This window comes from Zonotrichia albicollis, chromosome 3 (genome assembly GCF_047830755.1).
Source record: "Zonotrichia albicollis isolate bZonAlb1 chromosome 3, bZonAlb1.hap1, whole genome shotgun sequence".
Lineage (NCBI taxonomy): Eukaryota > Metazoa > Chordata > Aves > Passeriformes > Passerellidae > Zonotrichia > Zonotrichia albicollis.
The window spans coordinates 106660240-106672077 of NC_133821.1; the positions used below are offsets into that span (position 1 = coordinate 106660240).

General features: G+C 40.1%; 1 long non-coding RNA gene across 1 annotated transcript; it reads right to left on the bottom strand.

Moving 5' to 3' along the window:
- Positions 1–6401: 6401 nt before the first annotated feature.
- Positions 6402–10783, bottom strand: LOC141728714 (uncharacterized). Its single transcript, XR_012579863.1, has 4 exons — positions 10351–10783; positions 8762–8836; positions 6834–7002; positions 6402–6495 (listed from the first exon to the last, which is right to left on the bottom strand). It is a non-coding gene; the product is annotated as an uncharacterized LOC141728714 (long non-coding RNA).
- Between the last annotated feature and the right edge of the window lie 1055 nt (positions 10784–11838).

Below are 11838 nucleotides of genomic sequence, written 5' to 3' on the forward strand. Positions count from 1 at the left end.
TCAGCAGCCTTACCTTAAATCAGACAACAATGGGGACCATTCTTCACAATCCAATGATCAGGTTTCTATAAAAACTGTAGGAGTTTAATATCTTCTGGACACCTAGCTTTCTATGAGAGTATACTGGAGACTGAATTAAGCTGGTCATCTCTAATCCTCTGGCATAAATTTCTCCTCACTGTCGGATGCAGTTCACCAGATACTGGAGAGAAAACATCCTTCTGGGCCTCCTGAGGTTTGTTATTCTGTTCCATTCTTTGCTTCTCTACTTTGCTGTCCTGCTCTGTACTCTTCTCTGCTGTGCTCTCGAGCAGTGACGGGATTGTTTCTGAGTTCGCTTTGTGGGTTAACTCATAAATCTTACCTCTCTCTTTTCTTTTCCCTGTGCCATAAGAGAAAATGGGATATAGTAAAGGCAAAGGAGTATAAACCACATGCAACTAAAAATATTGAATTAATTGGATGAGGGGCAGTGGGAGTAAAAGTGTGTGTGGAGATAGGAATCTAGCAACTGAAGTAGTTTACAGTTGATTTCAGATGTCATTCTTGAGATGGCCCTTAAAGTGTTTCATAAGTGATAAGACAAAGGACACCATAGAAAATTGTTATCTGGAATTTCAAACTCATTTCTGTGCAAGTACCTCTTTGTAAGAGCATGGGCCTGAGTTTACTAGCATATAGGGTGTTAGAAAAATCAAAAGCATTATCATGGAGAATTAATGGTGTTGGGTAGAAATCTATTGCATTCCAGACCCTAGTAAGAATCTAAAATATTCAGTTCTCATTGCCTCACTAAGACTTTGTCAGCTACAACACCTTAGTCATTTAAGATAAAGAGTTCTTAAATTGACATCTTTAAAGGATTTTATAAAGATGTGCAGGACTGTTCATAAAAGAACACTAATGCCTGCACAGAGATGAAGGTATTCTTGGAGGACCTTGAAAACATAACAAAGCAGGAAACAGATAAAAACAAGAATGGGAGATGTTCTAATTAAGCTTAAATGAAGAGAAGTCTGCATATTCCACTGTTTCTTCATCTTTATCTCTAAGCGTTGGAGGTGAAAAAAAAGTCTCATTAGATTTCACAGGCCTGGAGAGCATGGTGCTGACTCTGGTTTCAGTAAACCTATCCATCTTCCCCAGTGTTATTCTGGGGCTAACAATTTCCAACTATTTTAATTAGTTCTTGCTAGTTTTGCTTTTGTTTAGTTTTGGGGGATTTTTTAAAAGTTGCATAGAAAAGTCTTAAACACTTTTTTATTTTTTTTTTTTAATCAAAGCAGTGAGTTTCCTCTAGAGACCAATAGCTAACATTCCAGCAGAAGAACAGAGCAGTGATGTTTCCAGGGTGCAAAGGGGCAGTGCTGCAGGCTCTGCTAAGCCTGGGCTCTGCAGCCCAAGGGTGGGTGGAAACCAGGGCTCCATGCAGCCCTGCCCACCAAAACTGGGGCTGCAGTCAGGAGCCCTTGTAGAGGAGGGCAGTGGAGGTGTCCCCATGTCCCCACCCGGGACACTGAAGCGGCGCTGTGGGCCTGACATCCCTGCACCAGGGCTCCTCAGGAAGGGCCCTTGGGGACAAGTCGCCACATGCCAGGTCCCCAGGCAGTGAGCACCTGCACACGGGTGTCAGGACAGGCACCTCGCACACCTGAGGCACACCTCTGCCCCTTCCAAGTGCTCCAAGCTGGATGAGTAAGGACACCATAAACTAGCTCTCTGAGGTGAGGGACTTCATGTTGCCATAGCGACCAGAGACTTCTGCAGGCAGTCCCCAGTGCCTGTGCTGACCCTCAGCCCCCCAAAGTGACCGAAACAGCTTCACCCAATGTCTACACTTTTATGGAAATTCATCACAGATGCTGTAAAAACGTAAACCCACAGCATTGCCGCCACACATGCTGCCGGGGGAGCACTGGATGACACAATGTCCTGCAAAACAAAGACGGTGCTGAGATCTAATTGCTACAAAACTGAATAAAGCTCACCCTGTGAAGGAGCCAGCAAGTACCACATCTCTTACTGGAAAAAATCAATACAGTGAGGAGATGGCCCTGTGATTAATGGGATAACATTTCAGGTGCCTCTAAAGCTGGATTCTGGGACCCACTGTTGTGACTGAAGCAATGTATGGACTCTGCATCAAAGCCCTGGATGAGGGAAGCAGAGAGGAGTCATGCCTCTCCCAGTTGCCCCATTCCTTGTGTGCCCTCAGGCAAATGCAGAGAGTTCAGCTGTACAGTGGGAGCATGACACAGGCAGCAAATTCTGTGATAAGTACAGAAAAGGGCAGCCAAACATTTTAGCTCAGACAGTGACCTTATTTATCCTACCATCAGCACAAATCTCTCAGGAGCTCTTTTATTTTAGGTAGCACCACAGTATTAATATATAATATTACTACAAATATTGCCAACAATGCCCTTTGTCATGGAACATATTTTACATACATGTATAGTTTACTTCCTTGGTTCTTTCCTAATAGCCCACCTATTAAAATTGAATAAACTAGTGCTTTTCTTAAAGAAAATTCATCTCAAGTGTCCTTCCTACATGCATGATATCTTGTCCATCTACTGGCTGAGTGGTATGAGTGTTGTATATTTTGTAGCCAATGTTTAGCAATATGAATGAGGACATAAGTTAAGTCTATGGCACTTAGCTAGTAATTTTTTTTGCTTTATTTTGGCCTGAAAAGACAAATATCCAAAGCCAGATGACGCAGGCCTGCAGGGACCAACTCCTGACTCAGCCATCTCTTCGTTTCCTGACACAGGAGCTCTGCAAAGGTCACAGAGATGTGATTCTGCCCTCAGATCTGGCAAGCTGGGACAGTGATCTCCAGATGCTGCAAGGATACTTCTGAAAGTATGACTACCACATCAGTTTTTAAACTTAATAAGAAAATTATTTTCTGCATCTCTTCTCTCTTTCTTTTCACAGCTGTCTCAATCTGTCACTTCTGGACATTGTCACGCCTTCTCAGCCATTTCCCTCTACAATTATGGATTTCCTTCCCTTTGACATGAACCTATATTTCATATCAATTTTCTATTAATTTCCTATCCAACATTGTTTGCTTCATTGCCTTGGTATTTGCCTTATTCTTGTGCTGACCTTTTTCTCATACTCATCCAATTATTCACTTCTGTGAAATTAAATTACTGGATTATCTCCTGGCCACTAACACTCATTTTTTACATTATCAGACAGGAACTACTGTGCTGTCTTCACATTGTTCTCTTTCCCACATGCTCAGGAAATGTTCTCCAAATTTCCATAATGCCGACAAAAATTTGATAATCATTATATTCCTAATGCTGCTAACTATATCTACCTGTGTTATCTGTGCATTTTGCCTTCATTTCTCTGTTTTATGCCTGAGATGCATTTTTTGAGGGACACGCAGTCCTTTTGGTTTTGTGTTGGAACACTGCCTGTCATGACTAGGTCCTGACAATGATACCCTGAGAACACAAAAAAAAATCCTGTGAATTAAATTTCTTTTAAAATAACAAGCATGAAACTTTAGCAGGGATTGAAGCCTGCTATTTAATTTTAATATGTCTGTTGGGACATTCTTTTTTATGCAGTGAGTAGAAGACAGCAAGGTCTTAGATGAGACTACTGCCCTGCTGAGTGGAGGAAGCACTGGATGTTCTTGGAGCTAGTGCAGGAACAGCTGCTCCCCAGGGCTGTTAGTACTGCTCAGGAACACAGAGCAGCTGAGACTGGTCAGGACCTCTTTGGAGTGTCCAGGCTGCCCACCATGGTCAGGGCAGGGCCAGCTACAGCAGGCTGTTCAGGGTCTTGTCCAGTCAGTTTTTGAGTTATTTCCAAGAATGAAGAATCTGCAACTGCCCTGTGCAATCTGCTCCAGTATTCAGTCACCCTCACCATAAGAACAGCTCCCAAATTAGTTGTCATAGAGATCTAGGCAAATGTACCCGTCAGCTCCACAACCCAGATGCATTTTTATCTCATAACCAGTTCTACTGGGAAGACTTCTCCCACTTTCTCCAAGGAGGGTGAAAATTAAAACTTTTTCAATGCTATTCAAGTGGTCCAGTACAACTTCTCCAACAGTCCCATATGTGCATCAATTCCCCCCCCGAAAGCTCCAGCTGCACCAATGATGTGTGTGAGAATCTGCTACTTATGAAGAATCTGAAAGAGAGCATTACCACAGATGACAAAGCAGGGCATTGCTGATGCCACACACCTGAGGTTCCAGCAAAAGAATCAAAACACTCACAATCCAAGAAAATCTCTTCAGAAAAGAGCGGGACAGTAATGCAAGCTTCCCTGGATATTCAAGAGAGTTGGTTTTCTTTAAATCTTTGGTGATATTTATCCTCATTTAGAAGTATATTTCTTTGACAAATACCACAAAACACTTGTCAAAATTTTGGTATAAAAAAAGATCTTTTCTCATGACAAGAAAAACAGAAATAGAGATATTTTCTCTACTTGATACTTACCTGAAAAGATACATTCCTAGCTAAACTATTTTTATTTATGAGGTTTTTAATTTAGACAATGATTAATTATGGAATATTTTGTCCTAACATAGACAAGGACTTCTGAACTCTGTTTTTCCCTCAAAAAAAATTTTCATTGTGTGTTATGTTGCAGTTTTAAACTGCAGAAGTCCAAACAGCATAAGACACAGCCTAGAACAGGAGCTCCTCTGTTCAAAAATAGCTTCTGAAATGCTGATCTTAAATTTTTATTGTTTTCAATACTTAGCAGCTCTACCCTGGTTTTGTCAATGTATAAAATTAGACTTTAATAAGATGCATTTGACACTACTTAACTGAACATTGCTAATGGTAAATTTTAAAGACAAATGGTGATAGTTCTTCTCTGTTCCTATTGGGATTTCATACTGAGTAGAAGCCAAGCATTATGAATTGTGTTAGCTGGTGTCAGTGTAATCATTTCATTCAGTCATAGATATTTTCATCTCATAAAAAAAACCAAAAACAAAACAATGAAATGAAGAATGTGTAAACTTCTAGCAGTTGATGAGCTCTCTGTGGATATAATTTCCTTGTTCAGTTCACTAAGGCAAACATTTATGTGATAAAAGAGAAGGTTTCTTTCTAGCATGGGCAATCATGTGAAGTTGTTTTCCTGAGATGTCTGAAGTTTCATAAGGAAAACAGATTTTGGATTTTCAATTTCAAATTATGTCTATCAGTCATAGGCTTCCACTTTCACCACTAACTGATCTGCTGACTCATTGGCTGACTCATTCAATGAGTTTTATGCTGTTCAATATTAATTTAGCTAAGAGAGAAACATGCCATCAAGCCTTTGCCATCTTGACACACACTCTCTCTCTTAACTTTGACTTGTAGTTAAATGACAAAAAACAGAATTGGATCAGAACAAGGAAATCCAGGATTTTCTGCCCTGTAAACTCTGATTGTCAAGGAAGGTCGTGCACTGGAGCATCTCATGGCCAGCCCCAAAAGTACTAGATGTGAAATTCAGTGTCTCTGGGTGTTGTAGCTTGGTCTCAGTCCAAGTTACCACCAGTTACACACTTAAACTTATCATGAAGTGAGACTTATAAAAACTGTGTTGAAACCCTTCCAGTGGCTACACTGCAGACACTAAATATTTAATATAAAGTGATATTTTGAATACTTATGGCTAGAATTATAATTGGATGTTTTCCTAAGGATGGAACTTATTTTTGCATTCTTTCTAATGATAATGTATAAACAAATAAAATCTGGGACTATACCAGAGACAATAGCTCAATCCCTTGCTGTTTATATGTTTCATATTAAATATTTCTGAAATTTTAACTTCATAAAGCACACCCAGTGAAAAATAGACAAAAATTGTTTCAACAAATAGTGCTGTTTGAACAGATTCTTATCATATAAGGATGGCCATTTAATAATATTTTTTTTTAAGATTCCAAGTCAAGATGAAACCCTGTTACACTATTTACACTACAGCAGCTTTAACCTTCCTTCACCCCAACCTTAGCTATAAAAGGCATCCAAAGACAACAGGAGCAGCATCCTCCCTCTAATTAAATGAGAGCTGGCCAAGACAGAACTCAAACATTTTTCTCAAAACACAGTCAGGGTTTCAGGCTGATTATCTTTCTGCTTCTGCTTTTTGTCAGTTTTTTGGGAGTGGGGGAATACATAAGTATTTGGAGACTTGCTGTCATCTGACCTTATTTGCTGATACGCTCAAGGGAGCAAGACACAGCAGCTCACAATGGAGGTGACTGTACAGATGGCACCAGAGTTTGGAAATATTTAAAGTTAATCCATAACCTCAGAGACATTCCTAACACATCTAGTATCCCAGGGACGCCAAGTCCACTGTTCTGTATACAATAGATCTGAAAAATGGTAGCATTTAAGTTCTTACCACTTGGACTGACAAGGAATTCCAGGCTTCAATTTTCCAGACAGGTACATGGTTTTGAGGTAACGCCTCACACATGCTGTTGACAAGGAGAGTCTACCAATTAAAAATTATTGAGAGAATTTAGTAAACTGCCACAAACTGATTTCTCAGTTCAAAGCCACCTCAGGAATAAGCCAGGTAACAATGTGCTCTTCATCATAGCTGAGGCATGTACAGGAGTAAAACCCTCAGCAACCCTCATCCTCTAGTGTTATAACCTCCCTAAGACATTTGGGCACTGAAAAGTTGGAGGGAAACCAACCCAAGAGGTTTCAGAGTTTTATTATGGAATTCAAACAACAACACTCTTCCTAAATTCCTTGTTCCAAGACTGCATCTTTCTGAGTAAGTCAAATGTCCTCTATACAAGGTAGACTAAAAATTTCACTCACAATCAGGGATCATATTCCTCATATACTGCTTGCTTGCTGGCTTGAGACCACAAAAGTATCACATGGAAGTAGGAGGAAGGAGTTGAAGCCTATATCAACCACAGGTTACTCATGATCAGGCTCTCAAACCTGGGAATCTGGATTGATCTTCTTAATTGATGGTGGAGCACTGTAGCAATGAAAGCACAGAAAAGTCCACAAAGAATTTAATAGTTTGTGCTTAGTGGAGAAATTGGAAGATGAGTTATAAAATTTGGTTAGGCGTGAATAGAAACACAGCACATTTCAGTACAGCAATCACAATCTATCGTTGTTGCTTGAATAATACTAGGTCTGGAGAAGAAGAATTTGCATTTACGTAACTAGATTTCCTCAATGAGAACAGAGAAATATACTTGATTTTTCTATTTTTTTGCTCTTTGATTGTTTTTACAGAAGAATCTTGTATTTTAGGTACATTTAGTTGCACATATGAAAGAAGACAACTTCCCTGTAGATGCTTAAAATTATGCATGGAGCTGCAAATGAAAGAAGCAAAAACAGAACTGAGGGAAGGTCCATAGCTAGATTAACAGAAACTGAGCAGCTGGGGTCAGCCCTCTACAATGCCACAGATGTTGTTTATACCCTCCACCTAAATTTTCCTTAAAAATGGGTAAAATATCACTTCCTTACATCCTGAGAGTCCTCAGGAAGAAGAACAATATACTAAGACACCACTGTAATGAGGCCATCTAAAGGATTTATAGATAAGAAAAACATCTGTTGCCTTCTGTGACAGTCTTTCCTCTTTTCCCTATCTCCTAGGCAGCAAACTAGGCTGTGTCACAGGCAGAGATATTTAGCTCTATTCTAGCATGTGCAGAACTTTCGTCACATTTTGTCTAATCAAAGATTTTATCACTGTATCATAAGCCACACCTGGTTCCTGTATAAGAAAAGCAAAATTTCTGGCAAAGAGTGTTGTCAAGCTTTGAGAACATTTGGTTCAAAACAGGTACTCCTTTCCCATCTGGTCTGCAGACATTCACAGTCTACCTGGCTGCTGCACAGCTCTAAGGTAACTCAAGAGGGAGAGAAAACCAGGTCAAGAGTTGTTTTTCTCTCTGCTCCCATTACCAGAAGCACAGTTCAGTCTGACTTCTAGTTCACTTGCAAGGCTTTTACACAGAGCTTTACAGAGTTGTTCTGGTAGATGCTCTCACTTTAATTAATACTGTAGATTCCCTTTATTCATTAAACAAACTTTCTCCCACTTTTATTATAAAAGTCCTGCTATGATAAAAGGTGCTGTGGCAACAAGTTTGAGGAAAGGTTTACCCGTCCAAAACCAGAGGTCAGTCAGAGAATTTGGGTGCCTGACAGCTTTGCAATCCTTTACCAAAATTTTTTTGGGCAAATTAGATCTTATGCTGGAACTCACTACTTAAGTTCCACTACAGCCATACATTTGTAATGTGGTGCAAGCTGTAACACAGCTTAACTGTGCTTCTAAATTTCTCAACATTTCTTAACTCTTAAGTAGCGTACTTTGCCAGCTTAATACAATTTTTAACACTGGTTTTTGGTATTGGTTGTATATTACTGTATCAGTATAATGACATGAACTGCAGAAACAGCAAATTCAAAACAGAAACTCTCCCAAGTGAAATTGTATAGATGCTGAGGAAGGTCACCACCTGGACTGGAAATCCACCAGACAGTGATCTGCCACTTGAGATTCACAGAGAGGGAACAAAGTAACAGCCAGCTTCACTAACTTCTTACTTACAAAACTAGTTCTAGTAAGGATAGGGTATACTGATATAGAGATCTGTTCATTGGGGATAGGAAGACTCAGCAATCACAGATTATAGTAATCTGGAAGTCAGCATGAAGTAGTGGACATGATTTTCCCGACTCTTTCATCAGCTTCATTTTTTTCTCACCTTTGGCTTCATCCCATGCTGATTCTCTTTTGCCAGCCAGTGTATAACTTTTCACGTCCATCCCAGTATTTTTCTCTAGGAATGTAAAGTGGCACGATCAGCTTTGTGGAATAATACATCTAATTATCAAAATGCTAATAGCATCTTTAAACAAAGTGGCTGGTGAATGTTTTACCTCTAATAGCATGCATTCAAATAATGCAAAGCAGTTTTCTTTCTGTGTAGGCTAAACATGTCAACTTCACCTGAAATATCGCAGGAGACCTTGATTTCTGTCTTCTCTGACATTTCAGCCATGATTGCTGCCCTTTCAGGTCCAAAACTAGAAGAGTTTGCTCTTAATTCTGTCTTGTTTTGTTGGACAGCCCAGAACAGACTAGAAAGAGGTATTATTCCTATAACAAACAAGTTGAATGCTATTTTCTATTGCATGAAACTTGGTACTTTCTCCTGATTAAATCTTCTGTAGAGTAGAAAGTAACTTTTTAAACACGAAAAACATGCCATTAGAAAAACTTGTCTTGCTGATGTTTTTATCTCCTATATCCTGTGTCATGCTCTGAATTCTAATGAGGCAAGCCACTGGCACTTCTTAGGTAGCAGTCTGGAAAAAAGGATTTGTGAAGCATTCAGGTGCTTCCCTTAGTTAGGAATTAACTTCTTTTTTGCTAGGAAGATGTTAATTTTAGACTTTTGAAGACTGTTGAGTGACATTCCCTTATGTTCATACTTAAAAATTCTATGGAAAAGCACATGAAAAGAGACAGGAAACATTACTAAAATTAATAGCAGAAGTGAAGAGAATTAAGCTCTAAAAATCTTAAGCAGTCCTCAATGTAAATAATTCTAAATTCAAATCTCCATATTTTTTTTTCTCGTCATTAATGATTATGACAAGCCAGGATGGAAATCTTGGAAATACATCTTGGTTTACATGAGCATTATCTAAAATTCTTATAAAAGCACAAGGTATACTATGCTACACAAGAACCATGAGATTTCAGAGGCAAAGAGGAAGAAAGTGCCAGGCATGTTTGTGCAAAGCAGATGTCTTGCTGGGTCTGCTATCCATGCTATTATTAAATGTGCTATATGTAGTTTTTAAAAGAAACTGGAGATATGGGTGTCACTGAACAAAGTATAACTTACTGATATTGTGTATCACAGAAGAATGTTTTTGTAGCCCTAAAAGAAATCCAAGGAATTTAACATGAGCAGACTGAGAAGGGACAATTAGTTAATGGGCTGTCTATGGAGCTCTGAAGTACTGAAGGCACTTGGCTCCAGCTAAAGCCATCTGGAATATTTCCATTTGTACTAAATTTTTAACAAGAAAGAAATGTCAGAAGGGGGTAGGTAGAGTCATATAGAACTTAGGGAGCCATCTGGAAGCCCTAGGAAATATCTGGAGCCCCAGTTTTGCAGCTAGGACATGTCAGAAGAATGCAGGTGGCAGGTATAGAAAACAGAAAAAAAGAAAAATCATTAAATACAAATAGAAATTGCATTCTATAATTATCTTATTTGCAACTTTAGTCCAAAAACGCCTCTAAAAACCTGATGTTAAGTCTTACTAGTTATGTCCTTACCTTTTTTTTCCCCACAGAGCCATTTTTGTGTCAGGAACAAGATGAATCTGGATGGAATCAACAAACACAGGATATGATAACAACAGTAACAGCCACGATAAGAAGGTGTGTGTGCAGGGCTCAGTTGCCCTTTGTGAGGCAATGGATATCCTACCCATTCTGTGTTTGGACAGCCAGGAAAGAGCTCTGGGAAAGGCAGAATTCTTCCTCAGAGGAATAAAGGAAAGGTGCAGCCCACAGGTCCCATGCTGCAGCACGGCCACAGCCCCTTAGAGCATTGCCCTGATGCAGAGATGGGAAGGTCCAGCTTGCAGCAGAAATACACACTTGGTGCTGGAGGAATAGGCTGTGCAAATGCTGCAGGCCTCCCTGACCTGCACACCTGAAACTGCAGTGGAAATGCTGTGAGAAATGTCTGGACTGTGAGATCTGTGCAGTGTGGTGGCTGTGCATTATTAGTTTGGGGAAGTAGCTCCTAACTTTGAATCAAAGCAAGGACAGAAGGCTTGTTCTGCTATCCCCTGTTCTCATTCCTCCCACACACACACTGCTGCACTGTCACACACAGAGGAGCTTTAGCAGCTCCAGGAGAGCTAACCAGGACCAAGCTCTCCTCACTCAGATTGCCTTGGGAACTTAATGTCTGAAGAAAGCAAATAACAGAAAGCAGTTTCTTATCTGCTATGGGAAGTTGACACAATATTTCCCTAAACTGGATCTACCTTGACTGGTGTCTGGAGGGACCACACAATAAGTGATTTCCAAAGATTTTCAGTGGAACACGGGCATTCTGCCATTTACGCACAAAAGAATAAAGCACACTCCAAAACTCTCCAAATACAAACTCCAGGTGGACTGGCTGCATTTTGTGTATTTCCCAGCCATGGAGAGCAGCTCACACTTTTTTCAACCTAGGAAGCACAAAACCCAGAAAGTACCACTCTCTTCAACACTGTGTCCATATTGATGGATGCCAAGCACGTTGGTAACACTGCACAGGTACAGTCACCATCCAACAGTCTGGGAACAGAACGTGTGCCTGTTCAAGGACCGAGTGCTGAAAATCCTCTTTGCTGCGGCAAAATTTTTTGTCTAAAATTAGCATAGCAATGGCCCTGTGCTCCAAATATCCCAAAAAAGGTGTGGACTTCCCTCCACGCAGTGAATTCCAAGCTTGTGAAATGTGGCATCCTGCCATGAGAAGCTGAATCTCAAAGTGACCCTGTTTGACCTCTGGCTGGTCTGCTACCTCCCAACCAAAGCTGATCAGGAATTGTGACAGCAGGGGAGGAGAGAAAGTAAGTGTGATTATTTATAAAACCTTTTTTAACCTCCCTTGCTCAAAAGTAGTGCCATCATCCCAATGCTTAGGAGCCCATTTTTTATTGTTCAGACAGAAAGCTCAGAAGCAAATGCCAAAACAAAGCCATTTCCTAGGCCAAAAAGACCTAGGGCTATTGCCCACAACCTAAGCCAATCTAGCTATAC